General features: G+C 43.3%; 1 protein-coding gene across 4 annotated transcripts in view; it reads right to left on the reverse strand.

Annotated features, from left to right (window-relative positions):
• Positions 1–21290, reverse strand: part of TJP2 (tight junction protein 2) — a 102477-nt gene that overhangs the window by 76848 nt on the left and 4339 nt on the right. For 2 of the 4 annotated variants that reach the window (XM_084834339.1, XM_084834340.1), the window contains exon 2: positions 3723–3843. The exons of the other annotated variants lie outside the window; for them this stretch is intronic. The gene's annotated coding sequence lies outside the window, so the exon portion shown is untranslated. The remainder of the gene's footprint in view (positions 1–3722; positions 3844–21290) is intronic. 4 annotated transcript variants of the gene reach the window in all.

Raw genomic sequence — 21290 nt, forward strand, 5'->3', positions numbered from 1 at the left:
CAGCTTGAGATAGATAGGCATATGATCAAGGAACACCTCATTACTTTGAATGAGTTCAAATCTCCAGGGCCAGATGAATTACATCCTAAAGTAATAAAGGAACTGGCAGAAGAACTCTCAGAAGCGCTGTCTATTCTCTTTGAGAAATCATGGAGGACGGGTGAAGTGCCAGATGAGTGGAGGAGGGCTAATGTTGTCCCTAGCTTCAAAAAGGGCAAAAAGGAGGAACCTGGGAACTACAGACCAGTCAGTCTGACATCAATCCCTGGGAAAATTCTGGAGCAGATGATAAAGCAATCCATCTGTAAGCACCTTGAAAACAATGCAGTGATTACTCGAAGCCAACATGGATTTGTCTAGAACAAATCCTGCCATACGAATCTGATCTCAGTTTTTGATCAGGTAACCTCCCTTGTGGACCGTGGGAATGCTCTGGACATAATATACCTCGATTTCAGCAAAGCTTTCGACAAAGTGCCCCATGATATCCTGATGAGCAAACTAGCTCAAAGTGGGCTAGATGAAACAATGATCTGGTGGATCCCCAGTTGGCTACAGAATCGGACTCAAAGAGTGCTTATCAATGGGACCTTCTCAAACTGGGGAGAGGTAACGAGTGGCGTACCACAAGGTTCAGTCCTGGGCCCAGTGCTCTTCAACATTTGTATTAAGGACTTGGAGGAGGAGGTGCAGGGAATGCTGATCAAATTTACAGATGACACAAAATTCGGTGGGAGAGCTAATACTTTGGAAGACAGAAACAAAATTCAAAGTGATCTTGATAGACTGGGGCGCTGGGCAGAAAACAGAATGACATTTAATAGGGATAAATGCCAAGTTCTGCACCTAGGAAAAAGAAACCAAATGCACACTTACAAGATGGGGGATACATGGCTCAACAACACTACAAGCGAGAAGGATCTTGGAACTGTTGTCGATCAAAAGCTGAATATGAGTCAACAATGTGCTGTGGCTGCAAAAAAGGCAAATGCTATTTTGGGCTGCATTAATAGAAGCATAGCTTCCAAATCCCGGGAAGTACTAGTTCCCCTCTACTCAGAACTGGTTAGGCCTCATCTGGAGTACTGTGTCTAGTTCTGGGCACCACACTTTAAGAAAGATGCAGACAAGCTGGAGAAGGTTCAGAGGACGGCAACAAAGATGATCAGGGGACTGGAAACAAAGCCCTATGAGGAGAGACTGAAAGAACTGGGCATGTTTAGCCTTGAGAAGAGAAGACTGAGGGCAGATATGATAGCACTCGTCAAGTACTTGAAAGGCTGTCACAGAGAGGAAGGCCAGGATCTCTTCTCGATCATCCCAGAGTGCAGGACACGGAATCATGGGCTCAAGTTACAGGAAGCCAGATTCCGGCTGAACATCAGGAGAAACATCCTGATTGTTAGAGCAATACGACAATGGAACCAATTACCTAGGGAGGTAGCGGGCTCTCCCACACTGGAGGCCTTCAAGACGAGGCTGGACAGCCATCTGTCAGGGATGCTCTGACTTGGATTCCTGCATTGAGCTGGGGGTTGGACTCGATGGCCTTGTAGGCCCCTTCCAACCCTACCATTCTATAATTGTATGATTCTATGATTCTACTGGGGCCGCGGTGGCTTAGTGGTTAAGACGCTGAACTGCAGACCGGAAGGTCGGCAGGACAGCAGTTCGAGACCCGAGTGCTGTGTGACAGAGTGAGCTCCCAGCTTCAGTCCCAGCTTCTGTCAACCTAGCAGTTCGAAAGCGTGAAATTGCAAGTAGATAAATAGGTACCGCTTCAGTGGGAAAGTTAACAGCGTTCCGTGCACCTTGGTGTTCAGTAATGCCAGCCACATGACCACGGAAGCGTCTTCGGACAGCGCTGGCTCTTCGGCTTAGAAATGGAGATGAGCACCACACCCTATAGTCGGACACGACTGGTTGGGGGACACCTTTACCTTTTTACCTTTTATGATTCTAGAATGTACTTGGATTAGTCCATTAACATAGTCATCCTCATACAGTGACTCACAGGCTGGGTTCCCACAACATGACAACCCACACTCAAGCTTGAGAATGAGTTGAGTGTGGGTTGTCATTGAACTGTGGGTTGTTGTATAAACCCAGCTGCACTTGCATGGTTTATTAATCATAAACAACCCAGGAAGAGAACCCATAGTTTGTTGTTGGGTTGTGAACTGTAGGTTGTTTGTGGTTAACGAACCATCATTTGTTAGCATGGCTGGGTTCATACAACACAACAACCCATGGTTCAACAACACAACCCATGGTTAAGCAACAACCCACACTCAACCTTGAATGTGGGTTGTCATTTTGTAGGAACCCAGTCACTGGCCAGTAATTTGTTTTTCACCTGGGGTGAGCTCTCCTCTCCTAGCCTAGAAGAACTACTAGCCCTTTGCAGCTTCAAGGGGATGAACTCCTTCAATGTTGTGTACACAGCTTAAGCTGCAGTCCTATACACACATACCTGGGAGTAAGTCTTGCCAAGCTCAATGGGACCTCCTTCTGAGTAGACATGTATACAATTGCTCTGTTAATCTTCTTAGACTTGGTGGCTGGAGGGGAAAAGGAAAGCCACTGACTGGGTTCACACAAGGTGTGACACTAACAAACCACACTAACAAATCATGTTTCGTTAACCATGAACAGCCCACAGTTCACAACCCAACCATGGGTTCTCTTTCTGGGTTGTTTGTGGTTAACAAACCATTTCAACAACAACCCACAGTTCAATGACAACCCACACTCAGCCTCAAGTGTGGGGTGTTGTGTGAACCCAGCCGTTGTATTGCACTGCGTCAATACCAGCATGTTATGTCAATAGTGCATGTGCAGGGGAGCGAGCAGCTGATACCTAAATTAGTTTTCCCCAACCTGATACCCTCCAGATGTGTTTGACTACAATTCCCATAATCTACTAGCCACCATGGCCATTGAGCATGGGCATTGTAGTCCAACACATCTCAAAGGCACTGGGTTGGAGAAGGCTGACCTAAAGAGTTACGTAACACTGTTCTACAGCCACTTTACGCCAAGACTTTCAGAGATGGCCTTGCTTCAAATTTCCTTAGCTAGTGGGAATGAATAAATAAAACAAACAAATATGTTTAAAAAAACAGAGAGCTACTTTTTGCAGGGTAGTGGCCCTAACCTTTTGGAATACGTTGCCCAAGGAGATACAGCTCAGCATAAGAAACCAGGGGATGGATCCATATTTACACTGGAACAACTGCACTGGTGGCAGTGAATTTCACTGCCCCCACCTTCCCACCTGAAAATGCTATACAGAGTCAGGAGCCCCTGCTGAATGGGTTGACTTGTAGTGTGACATGGAGGGGGGATCCCCAAATATTGTGCAGAGAGATTTCCTCTCGCAGAAGGTCCCTTCCTCTCGCGGAAGGCAGAGCCTAGATTCAACCTATAGTAAGGCTATTTGGTTTCGAAAGTCCTTTTGAAGGGCTCACTTGAACATGGTTGTATATGAAAAGTGCTATGCCAGGTGCTATGTTCATCAACTGCTTTATAATGGTGCACTTTTATGTAATGTCCTGAATTTTCAAGACTACTGTTTATACTACTGTGAACTCCCATGATCAAGTTTTGCAACTAGTTGGAACATAAATATGAAATATAAACATTGTAGAAGATTAGCTGCAATATTTTAAGTGTTTCGGGCTGTTGACCGAAACTAACTTTATGGCTCTGTTAACATGTACCCGGTGAGGAAGGCCTCGTTTCAGTATTCTCAGTCTATTTCCTGTGATGCATCTTGGGCTTGAGTTACAGCTGTGCTCCCAGTCCCACTCACAAGGAGATGGCGGTATCCTTCTTTGTTCCCTAAAACCAATAATAATAATAATGAAATCATGACAAGGTAAGTCCAGTGCAACTAACTTAGTTTAGGCTAAGCTTGAAATACTAAACATGGAAGACTTTGCAGATCTTTTTAAATTGTAATTCTCATATTCACAGCAACAGTTCTGCTTAGCAAATGAAACAGATAAAATTGCTATATTTGACAGAATCTCGATGTTCTCTCTTTGTGCTTAGTATTGAACATTCATATTAAAACATTTTTTTTAAATACTCAAGTACATAATAAGAATGGATTATGAACCTGTTAAAACCATACCACATTTTTGAGGTATCGGTGCAATGTCTTCATAGCAACAGACTCCTGTGAAACAATGGCCCTGTTCATACATAATGCTAAGCTATGATGATTAAGCGTTTTGAGCTAACTATGATGGCTTAGCGTGTTGTCTGTGGGATTTTTTTTCAAACCATGCTGGCTACATAACCACGGTGTAACCATGCTCACTAACCACGTGCTGCAGTAGGGTTAGCAGCCACTACTGTGGCTTAGCATGTTGTCCATCAGACCCCCATGGTTAACTGAGCACTACCATAGAGTTCTGTGGCAAGAAAACAGCCCTGCCGCTCTTACCAGTGTGTGAGATTTCCATGGTCGAAATCTGCCTAGCAACACATGATGCAGCAGCCAAGAGCCAACCTCCTTGCTCTCCATTCCCACCCACAGTACAAAATTGGAGAAGCATGTGAGGAACAAAGATGTTTTCGATCCCACGCTCCGCACTTCCGGGCACAAACACCTGCAGCTGCTGCAGAAAGCAAAAACATCCCCACCTGCCCAAGATGGTCGCTTGCTCTGCTGAGGCCACTGCTTTACATGGCGGCCCGGCCAGAGGGCTGCAGGGTTTTGCAGGATGGGGGGTGGTTAGGGAGCGGTTACGCTAAGTACATTGTGGGCCATGGTTCCATGCACGTGTGGCAGGAGCATGTGGCATGGTTAGTTTAGGCTAAGTAACCATCATGTACCGAGGTTAGCTTAACCACCTTTCCCCATGTTACGTCTGAACAGGTACATTGTGTTCCTATTCTGTTAGAAAGGTTCTGGGCCAAACAGAGGTAAGAGCAGATCTGTTTTGGCAAGAAGCATGGGACCTGGCAAAGGAGTGAGTGTTGGAAGCATATTCTAGTCATTACTACCTGTACTGGCCACTGAGGGAAGGGGACTTGAATCCATATACACTATAATGTGAATTATAGCGTACCTTAGAAATCCACAAAGCCTACCACATTTGGAACTAGGGTGGCCACTTACATGTTGCCAAAAAAGAGGAAATGTGTGAAATGAGGATACAGATTTGCATAAAATTCACATATGCCACTACATTTATAGATGCATATTTTGAAATAATTACTGATATTTTATTTTGAAATAAAATATCAATACATCTCACCACAGTGAGAAGGACCGTGTACCTGCTGCTTGGTCTGCTGCCCAGGTTCTAACTACTGATAGGCAACTTCAAGGCCCTTGCTCTCCCATCTTATGGCTCTTTATTTTTAAACCAGACTTCAAATACATGGCCGTCTTCTGTAAAGTAGGACATGTGGCCACCCCACTTGGAATACGGAGAGGATTAACAGGCACCACGCTTCTAAGGTGTGGTTAGTGGTGGGGAAAAGGCGTTTTGCATATAGTTAGAGCAACTGCTACTACTGCACATACTCTAGAAACAAATTCTGGCCCTGGAAACAGGTTCTAAGAATGGGCCTTGTCTCAAAACAAGCCCTTCCACACTGCCCTAGGCATGCTGTTCAGCTGGGCCTTTCTCTGACAACAGGTATTCAATCCTAACTTCTTTATGTTGGAATAAGCAACAGCCATTAGAAAAAAACACTGTGTGGAGGAAAAAATAACTGGATGGAAAGCTACTAAATGGTAAATTTATGTAGAGAGTTGGGTGCTGGTTTTGGTTTTATTTTTTGCCTACCAACTTCGCCTGTTTTAGTCATAACAAGATGCCTGTTCATATTAAGTAAAACTCCTTTTTAAAGCTTGCAGTTGTCTTTCTCAATTGTGGCCAGACAAAACTTACTCTGCAAAACTTCATAGATGTGGGTCACACTTAATGACCTCAAAGGCAATTCCAAACCCACTGACCTATTCCCCCCAGCCACCTAGCTAGTTCAGTCTCCGTGCCTGGCAGGTGCTTCCCCCAGAGTCTAGACATATATCATTTAATTCCAACCCTTAATTAATTCCAAGCCTGCCAGCTATGCTTCTCTCTCTCTCTCTCTGGAGCTTTTTTTTTTTTCATCCATCCACTCCTTGCACATGGTGCCCTTAAAAGGGTAACTCACATCCTGGTACCCTCATTCAAAACAATCTGTTGCTTGGAATCTGATCCTTTCCTGCCACACCCTAAACAGAACTGGGCTACACTTTGCTAACAAGGAACTCTCAGCCTTTATTCCTATGCAAAAATATTGTATGAATATTCATACATCCCTACGAATATTTATACATCCTTATAATAATTTATCCATCTTCTGATTCACAAGATAGCTACAGGAAACATGTAATGAAATTAGAAGAGAAGGACTTTAATGATCTTTGTTTTAATCTTTAAACATTTATTTACTTTTTCCAGAATTAATTCCTCTTTACCTGCAGACCTACCTTTCAAAAGAGATGACTCACTATGCTGCCTTCAGGCTCCACACCAAACATGTGTGCACATAGCTGAAGAAAGCTTTTTTGTTGCTTTTAGCATCCCTCGCTAAGCTCGTTCTCAGCTTTCGCCTTCCTGACGCCATCCCTGCAATTCTGTGCTACCTGTCTGTACTCTTCATTTGTTGCTTGGCCTTCCTTCCACTTCCTATATGTGTACTTTTTGTTTTCATCTCTAAGCTTTTTGTGAAGCCACATTGGCTTCTTCTGTTGTCTTCCACCTTTTTTTCTTGCTGGAATTGTTTGTAATTGTGCCTTGAGAATTTCCTTTTTTAAAAACTCCCACCCATCTTGGACTCCTTTTCTCGTTAGAGTCACTTGCCATAGGACCTTCCTTATCGTTGTTCTGAATTTATTAAAATCAGCTTTCCTAAAATCCACACTGCACCTGTTGAATTTCTGATTGAGCCCCAGGAATTTGACATGTAGCTGTTAAAGGTAAAGAAGCAGTGGCAGGAAAGAGGACAGGAGGTGCAACATGCTTCAGGAGAGACTGGTACAGAGGAACAGGCAAACTTGCAGGGAGTTTCCCACCCTCTTGGCCTTGACATCATCTCCATATGCACATTTTCTATGCACATTTTCAGAACAGTCTGCACAAGAGGGACTACTGAACATTTGTTTTAAACGAAGTGAAATCAGAGACCTAAACCATGCACTACTAAATTCCATGTGTGCAGAATTGCAGAAGACAAAAATATCCAGCCTTGTTTCATCTTAAATAGTTGTAAAAATTTCAGGCTGAGTCAAGAGATAAAAATTTATTGTGTTTTTTTTCTAAACTGTTACCTCTCCAAAAACAAAGGCATTCCATTTCAAGGAAGGTAAGGTTTAATCAGAGCACAACCGTATATCAACAGGTGAGAGGGATAGAACAGCTGTCTGTATTTTACTACTTTCAAAGTGCTGCTAGCCCGTAAGTGTACATTTTATCATTATAGGATAGATGCATCACCTCTTTATTCCATGAAGCCAACAGGAAAGTTAGGCTGGAACCCTATACCCACTTACCTAGTAGTAAGCCCTATTGGACTCAATGGGACTTGCTTCTGAGTAGACGTGTATGAGATTATGCTGTTAGTGGGATGTACGTCTGAGTAAACATGCTTAGGACTGCACTGCTCATGTGCTTTTAATACCTCTAGCATTTCTACCACGACAAAATGAGCAAGAGGGTTAGTGTGATGTAGCTGTTAATGTGCTGGGCAAGGACTGGATAGCAATCCCCACTCAGTCATGAAGCTCACTCAGTGACCCTGGACCAGACGCCATCTCTCAGCCAAAGCTACCTCACAGGGTTGTTGTGAGGATAAAAGTGGTGGTGGTGACAATCATGCATGTTGCCCTGAGCAACCTTTAAGAACAACCTAAAAAAAGAACATAGATTATCTACTTCTATCCTGGAACTGAGGAAATGGGGATATCTCTAAGGTACAACACTGTACATTTTATACTGGGTTATATGTATCCAACAGTGCAGAACATGGTTTTGGGTGATGAATTCAGCCAAGTCTAAGTTTTTCATTTTTCTTTCTTTTTTTCTCAAAAGAAAGTTTCCAGCATTTTTGGCTGCAATAATAGGCTTGAGGGCAGGGGAGGCTGATGGCTCCGATGTTAGTGGGGTGGTTCGCACATTGGATAGGTCCTTTAGAGTTCTGACTGGTTCTGGCTGCAATCCGGAGCAGATGCACCGCCCCACTGACATCGGAGCCACCAGCCTCCACTGCTTGATAGGGCCATGCCTTCGGACTTTTCAGAAGGCTGGATGAATTCCCAGTAGCTGCAAGCTGAGGGATCTGTGCAGGCTACTTCAATAGCCCGCATAAGTCCTCGCTGTTACTCATGACTAGTAAAACCAGCATAACAATTAGTAGAATTATGCAAAAGATGTAGTTATGCAGCTTTTGCTCAATTTGCAAAATTTATAAAGGGTGCAAAATCCAGCTTCTCTCTGAATTTAGGTTGCCTGGGCCCAGTATTTTAATTTTCTTTTAGCATGGAATACACATACACCCACAACCTCACTTCCTTCTCCTTAAATTAAAACGGCCATATGCCATGCAGCAGATTTAGTGCTGTGTCTGGCTGTTAGGTGTGCAGGTTCATATCCCAGGCCAGACCACCTCTTACCACCGGGACATTAACAACATTATGTACAAAAAAACTCATACACTGAACAGTGCCGAAGAAGTGAAAAAAACAACCACGTGCAATGAAGAGTCTCAGAAATACAGTCATTATAATTCTTATCTCCTCCCAGAAGATAGAGGGAATGTTACCATTAATTACTCCAGTGACGTTTCTCACATGGCATGTTTAAAACCTGGGTGTGTACATAAAACAAACCATCACACACACACGCACACACACAGTGGGTGCAGGCATTCTTGGTCTCAACTCTAGCACAGCCAATAATTCCCATGGTAGACAACACTTAGCTCAGCTGTGAACCTATGATTCCAGAGTCTGTGCTCTTTCAGTATGGGATTCAAATGAAGGCACTCAGGTCCAATCTTGAGAGGTTCTGCTTGAAAACAAAACATTTAAAAAATCAACACTACTTTGGAAAATCATTTAGAGCCTAAAATGCTAGGAGAAAATTACCGAGGGAGGGCAAAAACCTCAGTCATCCACTGGTGGAGAAATTAGACGCCAATGTATTATAGATTGTGGAACTGGTGTGATGGGCCACATAGATGAACTCAGATTTGTTTTCCATAGAACCCTCCTGCACATGCTATCAGCCCATCAATAGCTACCCTAGAAGTTAATCCACACTTTGCCTTGAACAGCAGCTAAACGAGATGACATTTTCTAGTTAGGCATTTCAGCTGTAAGAGTGTTTACAGTAAATCATCTGAGCCGTAGAACACAAAACAAAACATAAAATGGGTGCAGACTGTGTTTTTAAAAATTGTAAACCAAAGGTGGGCAACCTGCAGCTTTCCACATGTTGTTGAACTCCAGATTCTATCAGCCCCAGCCAGCATGGACAATGGTTAAGGATGATGGGAGCTGGAGTTAACATCTTCAGCTGCTGGTTGCTCTCCCCTGGTGTAAACCATGGGCTGGGACTTTCTGTGTGTGTTTCACTTGTACAGCTAGCATATTAGACACTTAATAATGGCCAAGATCCAAGTCAACATACACAGTGTTCCAGATGGATATAAGGGTTTTCCAGGTTCCCAGGTAAGAGGCAACACATTACATCCCAACATAGGTTCCCTCAAAATTGAGGCCCTTGGAGCAGCCCTCTCTGAAGCCAAGAGAGGCTGCCACCTAAAGGAACAGAACTCCGTTTGTGGTTACATACACACACACACACACACACACAGAACTGGTTTGTATAAGTGCATGGGCTTCTCTGGATTCCAGCACACCACAAAAAGAAGAAGTTGCTTGCATTTCAAATGTGCACTTATTTTGCAGCAAAGCTTAATCAGTCCATTTCTTCTCCTGATTCATCAGTATCATGAAGGTTTGCTTTAATTAATTAATTTATTTCTTACATTTATATCCCACCTTTCCTCGAAAAAGACCAATGCAGCATACATGATTCCCTATCCCAATTTTATCCTCACAACAACCCTGTGAGATAGGTTAGGCTGAGAGTCTGTGACTGGCCCCAAGTCACCCAGTGAGCTTCATAGCCAAGTGGGGACTTGAACCCAGATCTCCCCAGTCCCACCCCAACAATCTAACCACTACACATCCTTAAACTAGATCTGTGCTAAGAGGAAAAGATAGCATAATTGAGACAACATGTGTTCCCCTCAGCTTTTCTCTGAAGAACGTACAGAAATGCAGCATTTCTTGAAAAGGATACCTAAGTAAATGAGCAGTTTGGTCACCCTGGTGAAAAGCCCATGGCAACTAATGCTGAACTAGATTTATGACATTTGAACTCAAGCCTTCAAGGTAGAAGTGTCTGGTCGACCAATACACTTTTTCCAGTTGATACTGGCATGCTACCAATTCATCACCAATACAATGACTCCTAAACTGCCAGATTCAGAATATATACACGTATGTATTTTGCCTCCTTTTAAAATGCATGCAAGTGGAGACCAGGAAAGAAGTGGGACCCTGTTTGCATGTACTGTAAAAGGACAAGTGTCAAAACACACACACATGTGCACTCCACATATGACGCAGCATGTGTTGCACATGTCATATGTATGTGCTTTGGTATCATCCTAGAGTACAAAAGCATCTTATCTGAAGCCCTCCTTACATTATCCTGTTCAGTAAGAATGTGAGGGCCTTAAAATTGAATAGCCTTTTTTTGTGAGGAGGCAGGGAGAAGGAACCTAAGCACGCTGAGTTTCTCTTGTTTACCAGGAAGAAAACCTGTTATGTTTCTAATATAATAATTAAACATGTATTTTAAATATTTAGAGCAGGAAATGTAATAAAAAAACAATCCATCACATTCCCACTTGATTTTGCCATCACTCCAAGTCTGCATTGGCTCATCTAATAAGTTCTTGTCTCAAACGTTTGCACAGAAGCTTAAATGCCATTGCTGACAATGTCTCCAAGTTATCCCAACAACCCACATGCCAGTCAACACGTTCAGCTTCTGCAACTTCTAATTTAATCATGTTCTCCCATTTGCAGATAAGGCATGAGGCTATCTTGCATTCTGTCTCAGAGTAAATATTTGTCTTCACAATTGTTCATTTACCCAACAGGTAACTTACCCTGGATGCTGCCAAAGGTTTGCATGTCGGACTACAGGTAGTAGTTCTCTCTTATTAAGGGGAGTGATCCCAATTGCTGCTTCAAGAATGGTTATGTACTTCTTGTACTTCATCCTGCCTCTTTCAATGCACCGCTGAACCATATTACAGCCTATGTTCAGCAGCTGTAGCATCGGAAGTCATCTTGCCCCAGCACTCTGATTGATCTACTGTTTTCAAGATGGGTTGCATACATTGCAAGCTAAAGTTTTTAAAATAACTTTTGGAAAAGGAGTTAAAAAATTTCCTGACAGATTCTCCTGAAACGTCATTGTTAGATAATGCCAGCGGTCTTTGAATAAAGTACTAATGAAAATGAATCAAGAGACAATCATGGTTCTAAGCCTGGCCACATAATGTACACTCTCCAATTTGCTAATCCTCAGCTAAATCTCCAAGGTTTGTAATCTTCCAAGTACTAGCAGAGTAGCAGGTGACTTGTCTCTCAAATCAAATCAAGGGCTGCTGAGGATTTGTTGGCTAAACTTTATATTGCATTCAACACTCCAGAATGGAAAGCATCCTGTCTCCCCAGTTTTTGTGAGCAAGATTGATAGTATTTTAAGGGCCTAGTTGGGGGGAGGGGGGGAGAGCGAGCACAGTACATAGAACTTGCATTTATTAAAACAAAACACAGATTTAGCAGGTGCTGAAAAATGGAAAGCTAAAGCGATTTTGCACAGAATTAAGAAAACAGCTGCATTCATTTATAGTGGGCTTGTAAATTGATACTATTGATAGAGCAGAGAATAGTCTCTAGTTGGGCCAGGCAAGAATCATCAGTCAATCAATTAATCAATCATTACATTTATATCCTTATTACATTTATATCTCTTATTTTAAATAAGAGATTATTATATCTCTTGCAAGGAATCCAAGGTGGCTTACATGATCCTTCTCCTCTCCATCTTATCCTCAAAACATCCCTGTGAGGTAGGTTAGGCTGAGAGTCAGCGACTGGCCCAAAGACACCCAGTGAGCTTCATGGCCAGGTGGGGAATAGAGCCCAAATCTCCCCAGTCCCAGTTCAACAGTCTAACCACTGCACCACACTGACTCTTTGGAGGAAAGGGTTGTTTCTTTCTCTCCTCACCCCCACTTCCATGCCAGTGTGTACCACAAATGACTAACACAGGTGAACAGGCAGGCTACTAAAATTTTCGGGGGACAAACAGGGAGGCTACTAAAATTTTCTGTGGGCTAACAACATGATTTCTACTTGATGTAAAGTAAATCAAATAAATTATACTTGCTTGTACAGTAACATACATTTAACAATCAGGGAGCTGAAGGATAAAATAAAAGGGGTGAAAACAGATGGCAATACAATGCCAAAGAAGTTAACATTAGGTGGGTTCTGGATGAATCTACAACACTAACATTCATTTTGGAGGTTTCTCCCATCTTCAGTTTAAAATCCTCATTAGGAATCTAATAATTCCTAATAATTGTGATGGGTTTAGGATGCTGGGTAACTTTTGTCACATAGCATTATTCACAATACCTTGAGCCAGACAAACAGGACTATGCACCAATCGCAATTTTTACTGGAACTTCCAGGTGTACTGCTTAAGTTTTTAAAAAAGTGATTGATAAAGCTCCTTCAGGCAAAACAAAATTTGACAGTTCTTGAGTTCAAGGAGAGACTGCTAAAACAAAGCAGAACCACACTGAAATACCTAGATACATCACAAAATTTAAGCAGGGCATAAATACCATGCACAAGCGCATACACGCTGAGCAGGAGGAATAGCTTTGAAGGTGTACACTACATTCATGAACACTACTTTCATTACCCGTGCAAAACATTTTAAGAAGTTCAGAAAGGGTAAGAGTGCTCCAAAAGGCAGTGAAGATACTTGTCCATAACCTTGGTCTCCTACCTAATTGGCAGGACAGAGAAGCAACTGAAAGTTATTTTAATTGTTTTGTTATTACATTTTCATCCTACCCTTTCTCCAAGGAACTCAGGACGGCAGACATGGTTCTTCCCTCTCCCATTTTATCTTCAGAGGATCCCTGTGAGGTAGGCTAGGCTGAGTGAGAGGAACTGGACTAAGAGCTTCATGGCTAAGGGGAAAATTGAACCCAGCCTCCGCACTCATAGTCTGATGCTCTAACACAGCCTTCCAGATGTGTTGGACTACAACTCCCATTAACCCCAGCCAGCAGGGCCAGTGCTGGCTGGAGATGGTGGGCATTGTGACCTAACACACTGCAAGGGCACTAGGTTGGAGGAAGTCTATTCTAACCATTATAGCATACCACCTCTCAGTATGTCCCTTCCCCTCTCTCTCAGCCCATGAACTACCACTGCAGGTATCACTGGCATTATGAATCTATTCATTTAGTTCATTTCCAGCAAGAACTATCCCATCACTTCTGGGAAAAGATTAGAATCCCAAAACAACACGTAATATCTACAGTAGGGTTTGGTAGACTTCAGGCTTCTGGGATCTACTTTATTTTTTACTAGAACCCCCAAATCAAGCAACCAGAGCCTGGTGTATAAGAAATACACAAAGGATGAAAGAATTCTGAGCCCAGGAATTGGTTTTCAGTACCAGCACTGAACAGTCCTTCCACATGAAAATCCACTCCTAGTTACCCCAAGCTTTCTTCCTTTTTGCAGTATAATCCCAGGCTGGGGGGGTGGAGGAAGAGTTATTTAGTTGCTGCTATTTTTAAACAACTGGGAGTCAGAAATCCTTGGGGGTGTTTCCACCAGCGATTTACTCCAAGCAGGCTGCATGTTGAGGTCTAGGGATACATGATGTCGTGGCCATCCAGCAGCCACCCCAGAGCTGATCAGGCAAAAACCGGATTCCTGAGACTGCTTAAAGTCCGATTCTTTTCCTTAAGTTGGGTTCTCCCAGGTATATGCCCCAAAGCCCTCATTGACCTTGGGTATGCTAGCCCTGCCTAGGGGCATGTCTTTCACCATGACCCCAGTCGAGGGGTGTTTCCTCCCATGATGCTGAATGAGTCTTGCCCTCTGAGTGCCCACAGAAATAACAGAGAAACCCCTCAATTGACATGGCACATTTTGAAGCCCAATTCCTTAAGTGCGATTTCGAGGCTCCAATTCATTGCCTTAGGAAGTAACTACTTCACAGCTTCCTTATAGAGATATTGTGCATTAAAATGGGGACTGGTTTCCCTCTCTTTCCCCCAACAAACCCATTAGTGTCTCCTCAGAAGTAACTCCCATTGCAGTCAATGAGGCTTGCCTTTGAATGCCCACATCAGAACTTAAGAGATTCCCCCTCAATTGAAATGGCACATTTTAAAGCCCAATTCCTTAAGCGTGATTAAGCGCGATGCTCTGATTCATTGCCTTAGGAAGTAACTCCTTCACAGCTTCGTTACAGATACCCTGCGGGTTACAATGGGGGCTGGTTTCTGTCTTTGTGTTTACTGCTCTCTTTCCCACAACAAACTCATTACTGTCTCCTCAGAAGTAACTCCCATTGCACTCAGTGAGGCTTGCTCCTGAAATGCAGGTGTATCTGGACTTTCAGGGAAAAGGTGAAAGGGGGGGGAGGGGGAAGCCTCTCTTATTGGTTGAGCAGCCCCTGCCAGTCAGATGATGTTCACTCCACCCCCCACCCTCCACCAGGAAGTATGTTCTATGAAGCAATGTTTACTGCTCTGGAGAATCTGCTCATGGAACCCTACTCACAGCAAAGCCAATTCCTTTTAAAAAAATCCGGTACTCCTCCATTAACTTCTCCTTCCATTGTCGTGGAAACACAGCCCTTGCCAATCTATTTCAGATCATCCAGAAATCTACCAGTAGATCCCAATCTACCTTCTGCCCACCTAGATCTACAACACCTAACAAAAGGAAGATAGAATAGTTTGTTTTCATTCAAAGTTTCCCCCCTGGCTGTTTGTTAAATCAGATGGTCCCCAAATGGGCTTTCCATATAATTAACAGAAATTTTGCCTGTAGAAAGCTATAAACACATTACAGAAAAGTTATTTACAACATTCCCTTTCCAAACAAAGGCTACTTTCCCCAGTTAAGTCAGTGACAAAAACCAGAAGAACCCTGTGAAAATTCCTTCCCTAGAGCAGTTATTTGGAATTCAGTGCCAAGGAAATACTCTGGATTTGTGCACTTTGTCATGTGTCGTTCTTACACATGGCAGGGCACCAGAGTGAGCCTCAGTATCACAAGCCCACCCCACAGCAGATTAGGCTGGCCATGTGTCCTGTTTTAGAGAGGACAGTCCTCTGTCTGAAGGGCTGTCAACCAATATAAGTCTGCTTTAAAGACAAAGAACCATAAGAAGGGAGGGAGGGAGCGCAGCGGAGGCCTTGGAGTTGCCCATCAACAGTGAGCACCTGGCTAGCAGACTAGACTGAGCAGGCACACAAGTAACGTGGTCACAACCTTGCCTACTATGGAAAGTATTGTATCTGCATTTAAATTATAGGAATTATTTCTGAATTTGCATCAATACATATGAATTAGCATATGTAATGTTTTATGCAAACTGGTGTCCTCTTTTGCCCTCCTTTTTAGGGATGCATTTCCTCTTTGGGGGCACTGCTTAACTGGCCACCCTAGAATAGACTCAGGTGTCACTCGGGTGGTACAGAATCACAGCATCAGGATGAACATGCAGGCAGACCCTTTTATACTTGCCTGGACTGGTGTGGACGCAGCCATGGAGACAGAGGCATGCATGCAGGCAAACATACGTGTAAAAGGGATCTTGGTGGGAACTGAGGCCTACACGCAGGGCCGGCCCTACCACTAGGCAGGGTGAGACCACTGCCTCAGGGAGCAGATGCTAGGAGGCGGCAGCAAGATGTTCAAGAAGAGAGCTGTGTGCCTTGCTGCCTACTCTGTCCCCCTTAAATTAGCCTGCTGCCTTCAGGTTCAGTGGAGGACATTGCCTCATCATAGTGTTGAAGACAGATTCATCTGCCTGTCCAGACAGATTTTGTACATGGAATGGGAAGGGGCACCATCTTGTCCTTCACCTCAGGCAGTAAAATGTCTTGGGCAGGCCCTGCCTACGTCCAGTCCCACCTGAATTAAGTCTCATCGGTGTGACCTACACATCCTTGCGTGGCAAACAGATAACAGACTAGACTGAGTCTGGTCTGTACACCTCACTAGGTGCAGAACGCTCATACCTGGGCCATGAGTGGACCAGCCCTCACTTCTGTGTAAATGTGTCTTACATATGAAGAGTTGCTGAAAAACATTCCACAGGTTGTTATGTTCCCTTCGTGGAAAGAGGTATATTTTTCTCCCATTTAACAGATTCTAATATATCGCTTGTACTGAAAAAAGGAGGAATAACTGGCATTTCAGCATTGTTGGTGGGGATTATACTTTTAAAAACCGCTAGGCATGAATCCTCATGCCATTTATGAAGACTTTGCTGTGGGTTTAAAATTGAAGAAAGACTTTCAAGTGGGAGAAAAGGGGCAGAATATTTTGATCTTTAACCACAAGAATACAGTTCTAAATTGCAGCTTTATTTTGCAACCCTCTGAGAGAAACTGCCTGCATGGTTCAGAGATTGATCAACTATGACTTACTTGAATATAATCCCATGCACTAGCATGTAGTCCCATTTATCTTACTAAATTTACTCCTTGTCCTACGGGTACCTCTGACTTCAGTGCTCCTTGGTCCCTCTTGCCCTTTGCTTGTTGCATACTGAAGAGGCAGTGGAAGCATATCACAAACCGTGTCATCAAAGCTAATATTTCTGTTTCAAAGTATGTGTTAATATAAACAGGGTGGATGCCAAGCCACAGTTGTTGAGTTTGTCATGTTTACCTGATATTCTCATTCTGGAATTATGTTTACATGTAACACTAAACCATAGTTTAGCATTATATGCATGAACCTCAGGTTCATGTGTTCCCCTCTTCCTTCCCCTCTTCCAGAATGGCCATGAGTTCAGAAGCATTTGCTTCTGTTACCTATCCATGGTTTCTCATTATGTCTGAACACAGTCAAACTCTGGTTACTTTTAAGTTCATCCAAACAAGCCAACTCCAAACTATGGTTAATGATTCTGACTTGTTCAGATAAACCATAGTAAACACTAATCTCTGTTCCCAGTTTGGACATAATGACAAACCACACCTGGTTAAAAACAGAAGCAAATTCTTCCCATCTCCTCCCCAACATGGCCACTAAACTATGATTTAGTATTACTTGCAAACCAGATGAATGAGAAAGCCTTATAACCAGCCTATCAAAAACCATAAAAATACTCTTAAAACATTCTTAGAGATCATCAATATGTGCTGGATCCATCTATTTATTTATTGCACAGGGGAAAAAAGCCTTACAATGTGTCAAATATGCATATTGATATAATGTTTTCAAGACTACCTTGACATAAAAGCTAGATAACAAAGCAAGGTAATTGTTTTTGCCTTGAAAAAGTTCCTGTAGTTTAGAAAGCACAGTGTCAGATGACTTTTGTAAAAACAAAACATTTTTTAAACCAAAAAGCCAAATCCATGTATGCTATAATTAAGCATAACATTTGCCTTTGTCTTACTCGTTTTATACTTTTTTCCCCTCTAAAATTTTGCTGCATTACTAAGATAGAACTATCTGAACATTTATAAGGGGCGCCGGGGGGGGGGGGGATGACAAGGAGTGAAAATAAAGGTGAAGTCTATTCACATAAAACAAAATACTTTGTGGTGTATTTAGTTAGCTTTACTGGATTAATAAAAGTGGGGATAGAAGGAGGGAAATATAGCTGTCCTTCCTGCTCTCACTAGAAGCATTTAGAAATCCCTTTAAACTTCCACATTCATGGGAAATAACGTTACGTGGTTTGGTACCAATGGTGAACGAGGCCTTAGTGCCTGCACAGGTGTCTAAGAACTGTCCTGAGAACAATCTTTCAAAGAAATCTAAAGAAGCTAAGTGTCCCCAAACCTTTCTGAACATGGGCTGAAACTGTGCAGCCCTACCTAGGTAATTTCCTGAATGTTTTGCCCTCCTTGGCAACAGATAATACATAGGCCCTAGTTAGGTAATATATGAGCCCTAGTTACAAGGTAAGCTCAGGCATAGCATATGCCTTTGATCCATTTCTTTCCAACACACTATCTAATCCTGCTTCAAGACAGATTACCTAAAGATGCATTCTTAGACCATGTTTTCTTGCAAACAGTTACTTAACACACTTTGACACAAGTAATCCTAGAGTACAATCCATCACGCAGCTAAGCATTCCGAAACCCTATTGATTTTAACTGTGTAATGTATTGCATTCTTAAATCTTTAGTAACTCATACTTTTCCTGAGCTGAACTCCTGTTTGTAAGCCATTACCAGGGCAGAACCCACTCCCCAACACCTCAAGGTGTTTCTGTCCAGATAGAGTTGCCAAAATTGGAGCTGAAATTGACCAGTTTCCTGAGCAAAACCTAGCATTGCCCACTTTTGAAATAAAACGTTCAGGCACCTCGTTAAGTCCACATAGCCCAGATGTTTCTGGCAAGGCCAGGGACACAGCCCAATGTGAAAGGTGATTGTTCTCAAAGAGCGGAGGTGAGGAATCAGCCAGTCCATTCAGTAACTTCAGAAAGCCTTTTTCTGTGTTCCACCATCATCAGATTTTGGCTGGTGGTAACACAAGGCTTAGTGGTTAAGACGCTGAACTGCAGACTGGAAGGTCGGCAGGTCAGCAGTTCGAGACCCGAGTGCTGTGTGATGGAGTGAGCTCCCATCTTCAGTCCCAGCTCCTGCCAACCTAGCCATTCGAAAGCAAGAAATTGCAAGTAGGTACCGCCTCGGCGGGAAAGGTAACAGCGTTCCGTGCACCTCAGTGTTCAGTCATGCCGGCCACATGACCACGGAAGTGTCTTCGGACAGTGCTGGCTCTTCAGCTTAGAAACGGGGATGAGCACCACACCCTAGAGTCGGACACGACTGGTTGGGGACACCTTTACCTTTTTAACACAAGGGAGGGCCTTCTCCATAGCAGTGCCCAGTTTAAGGAACTCTCTGCTCTAGAAGGTCCTTTTGGTTCCTCTATTGGTGGAGTTTGGATGTTACCTGCAGACCTTTTTAATTGCAGCAAGTATATGGGCTGACTGGTACTTGATTTGCCTTCTTTCACTTTTGGGGGGTTCTCCTTTGCTTTTTGGATTTTTTTTGATCTGCCATTTATTAACTGCTTTATTGTTGTTGTTGTTGCTGATTATAGTTTGTAATGCTTGGTTGCAAGCCATTTCTTTATTTCCCTTCGAATTCTGCAGAACAAGCCTGCCTAGCCTCAACAGACCACAGATTCGCAAAGAATAAGCATATACTAAATTGCACCACCAGGGTACCACAAGCCTAATCTGTTGGCTCTTTAACAGAGAGTGCTGATGTAGCGGGTGCTTGAATAAGGAGTGGGGAGCAACCAAATGGAACATGTACACTCAGCATCCCCACTTAATGGTCACAGGCAAGAGGCTGCCTCATTGTTTGTTCCAGCAGGGTCTGCTGGGTATGGCAAAACTGGAGGCTTCCATATGACTGTAATGAGCACACTGAACTGTATAAAACTACTTTTCCACCAAAAATTAGTCTGAAGCGAAGAGGTGTTACAGCAAAAACACCTCCCCCTAAACAAGTGGTTTGGGCAATATTCCGAGTGACTAAAAGATAAGGCAAAGTAAAAAGTGGCAGCTGCTTGATGCTTTCTGTATGCAAAGCATGCAAACATAATTTGGGGGGTGAAGTACAAATTTGTAGCACAGGGCCCCTCCAACACACGTTCCACAATCCCATCTCATACATACGATCGCAGGAGTCCTGGGGCTGGGGGGTAGTTTCTATTTTAATTCTGAAATTATATTCTCTGTATTTCTGAAATTACACCATGGCCCACACTGGGGTGTTCGTTTTACCACACCCCACCCTCTCCACCTTTTTTTGCTATTTTTGTTTAACAGAACATCAGATCCTGAAAAAGAGCCCTATAAAGCTTGCTGACTATTTTGTAACTGTGTGGCTGGTCCTAATAAGGTTAATATCCTGTCAGTGGTCTAGTGGTCCTGACTGGTCTATTGCAGGTGTGTTGAACCCCTTTCAGCGCAAGGGCCAAATTTAGTTTTGGAGAAGCTCTCGGGGGGCCATATTCCAGTGGTGGGCAGGACTGGTGACAAAAATACCCACATATTTTAGCTTAAAGCTCTTACTACCAGGAACAAAGCCTTAGGAGAGGTATTTCAACCTTTTGGAACTGGCGGTAGGATCCACAGAAGTTGGAAAACCACCAAATGCGGCAGAGGGTAGCCATCTAGGGAATGCTGGAGGGCAAGATTGGGGCCTGCAGACCTGAGGTTCTGCACTTCTGGTCTATTAGAGTAGACCAATGCAGTTGCAAATATTTTATAAAAGGACCAATTCTTGTTAAATCTTTATTTTTCTGGCCCCTTTCATTGCAAAATCATGATATCCCAGATATCAACAGCCCTGATTATTAAGATTCTTTGTCCCTCCTACTAATTCTCCCTTTCCTCCAGCCTATTTACAAGAAACTCTCCGTCTGGTAGTTCTTGAGAGCGCATGCCTCACAGGGAAAAAAATCTCCCTCCTTCCCAAACTACATGTCCCAGTTTAACTTGCAAAAGCACTCTGTCCCGGAGAAGGGCCTTGGCCAGCGACTCAGCATTCAGAATGTTGCTTATTCAGCTCTAACACAGCTCCAGCAAATCACACAAGATCTGGACAATAAGTACATTATGGCCCAGTTTGCATGTAATGAGAAGCTACCGTGGGTGAATTTCCCTGCAGGGTTTCTTGTTATGGTAGTGGCTATTTTAAATATTCAGGCCTCAGCAGGGCCGCACCATAGCTTGTCGTTATATGTGAGGGTGGGTTGTTGGGGCAACCCTAAAACAGCCCATGGGTTCTGGGTGGCTTGTCAGCCACCCCAACAACCCACCCTTGCCAGGGTGCACGTAATGAGAAGCCGCGGCAGCAGGTGCTTAGATTACCAAGCTTAGATT

The sequence above is a fragment of the Heloderma suspectum genome, chromosome 2, assembly GCF_057233095.1.
Source record: "Heloderma suspectum isolate Gila_16-S chromosome 2, 16-S_ref, whole genome shotgun sequence".
Taxonomy (NCBI): Eukaryota; Metazoa; Chordata; class Lepidosauria; order Squamata; family Helodermatidae; genus Heloderma; species Heloderma suspectum.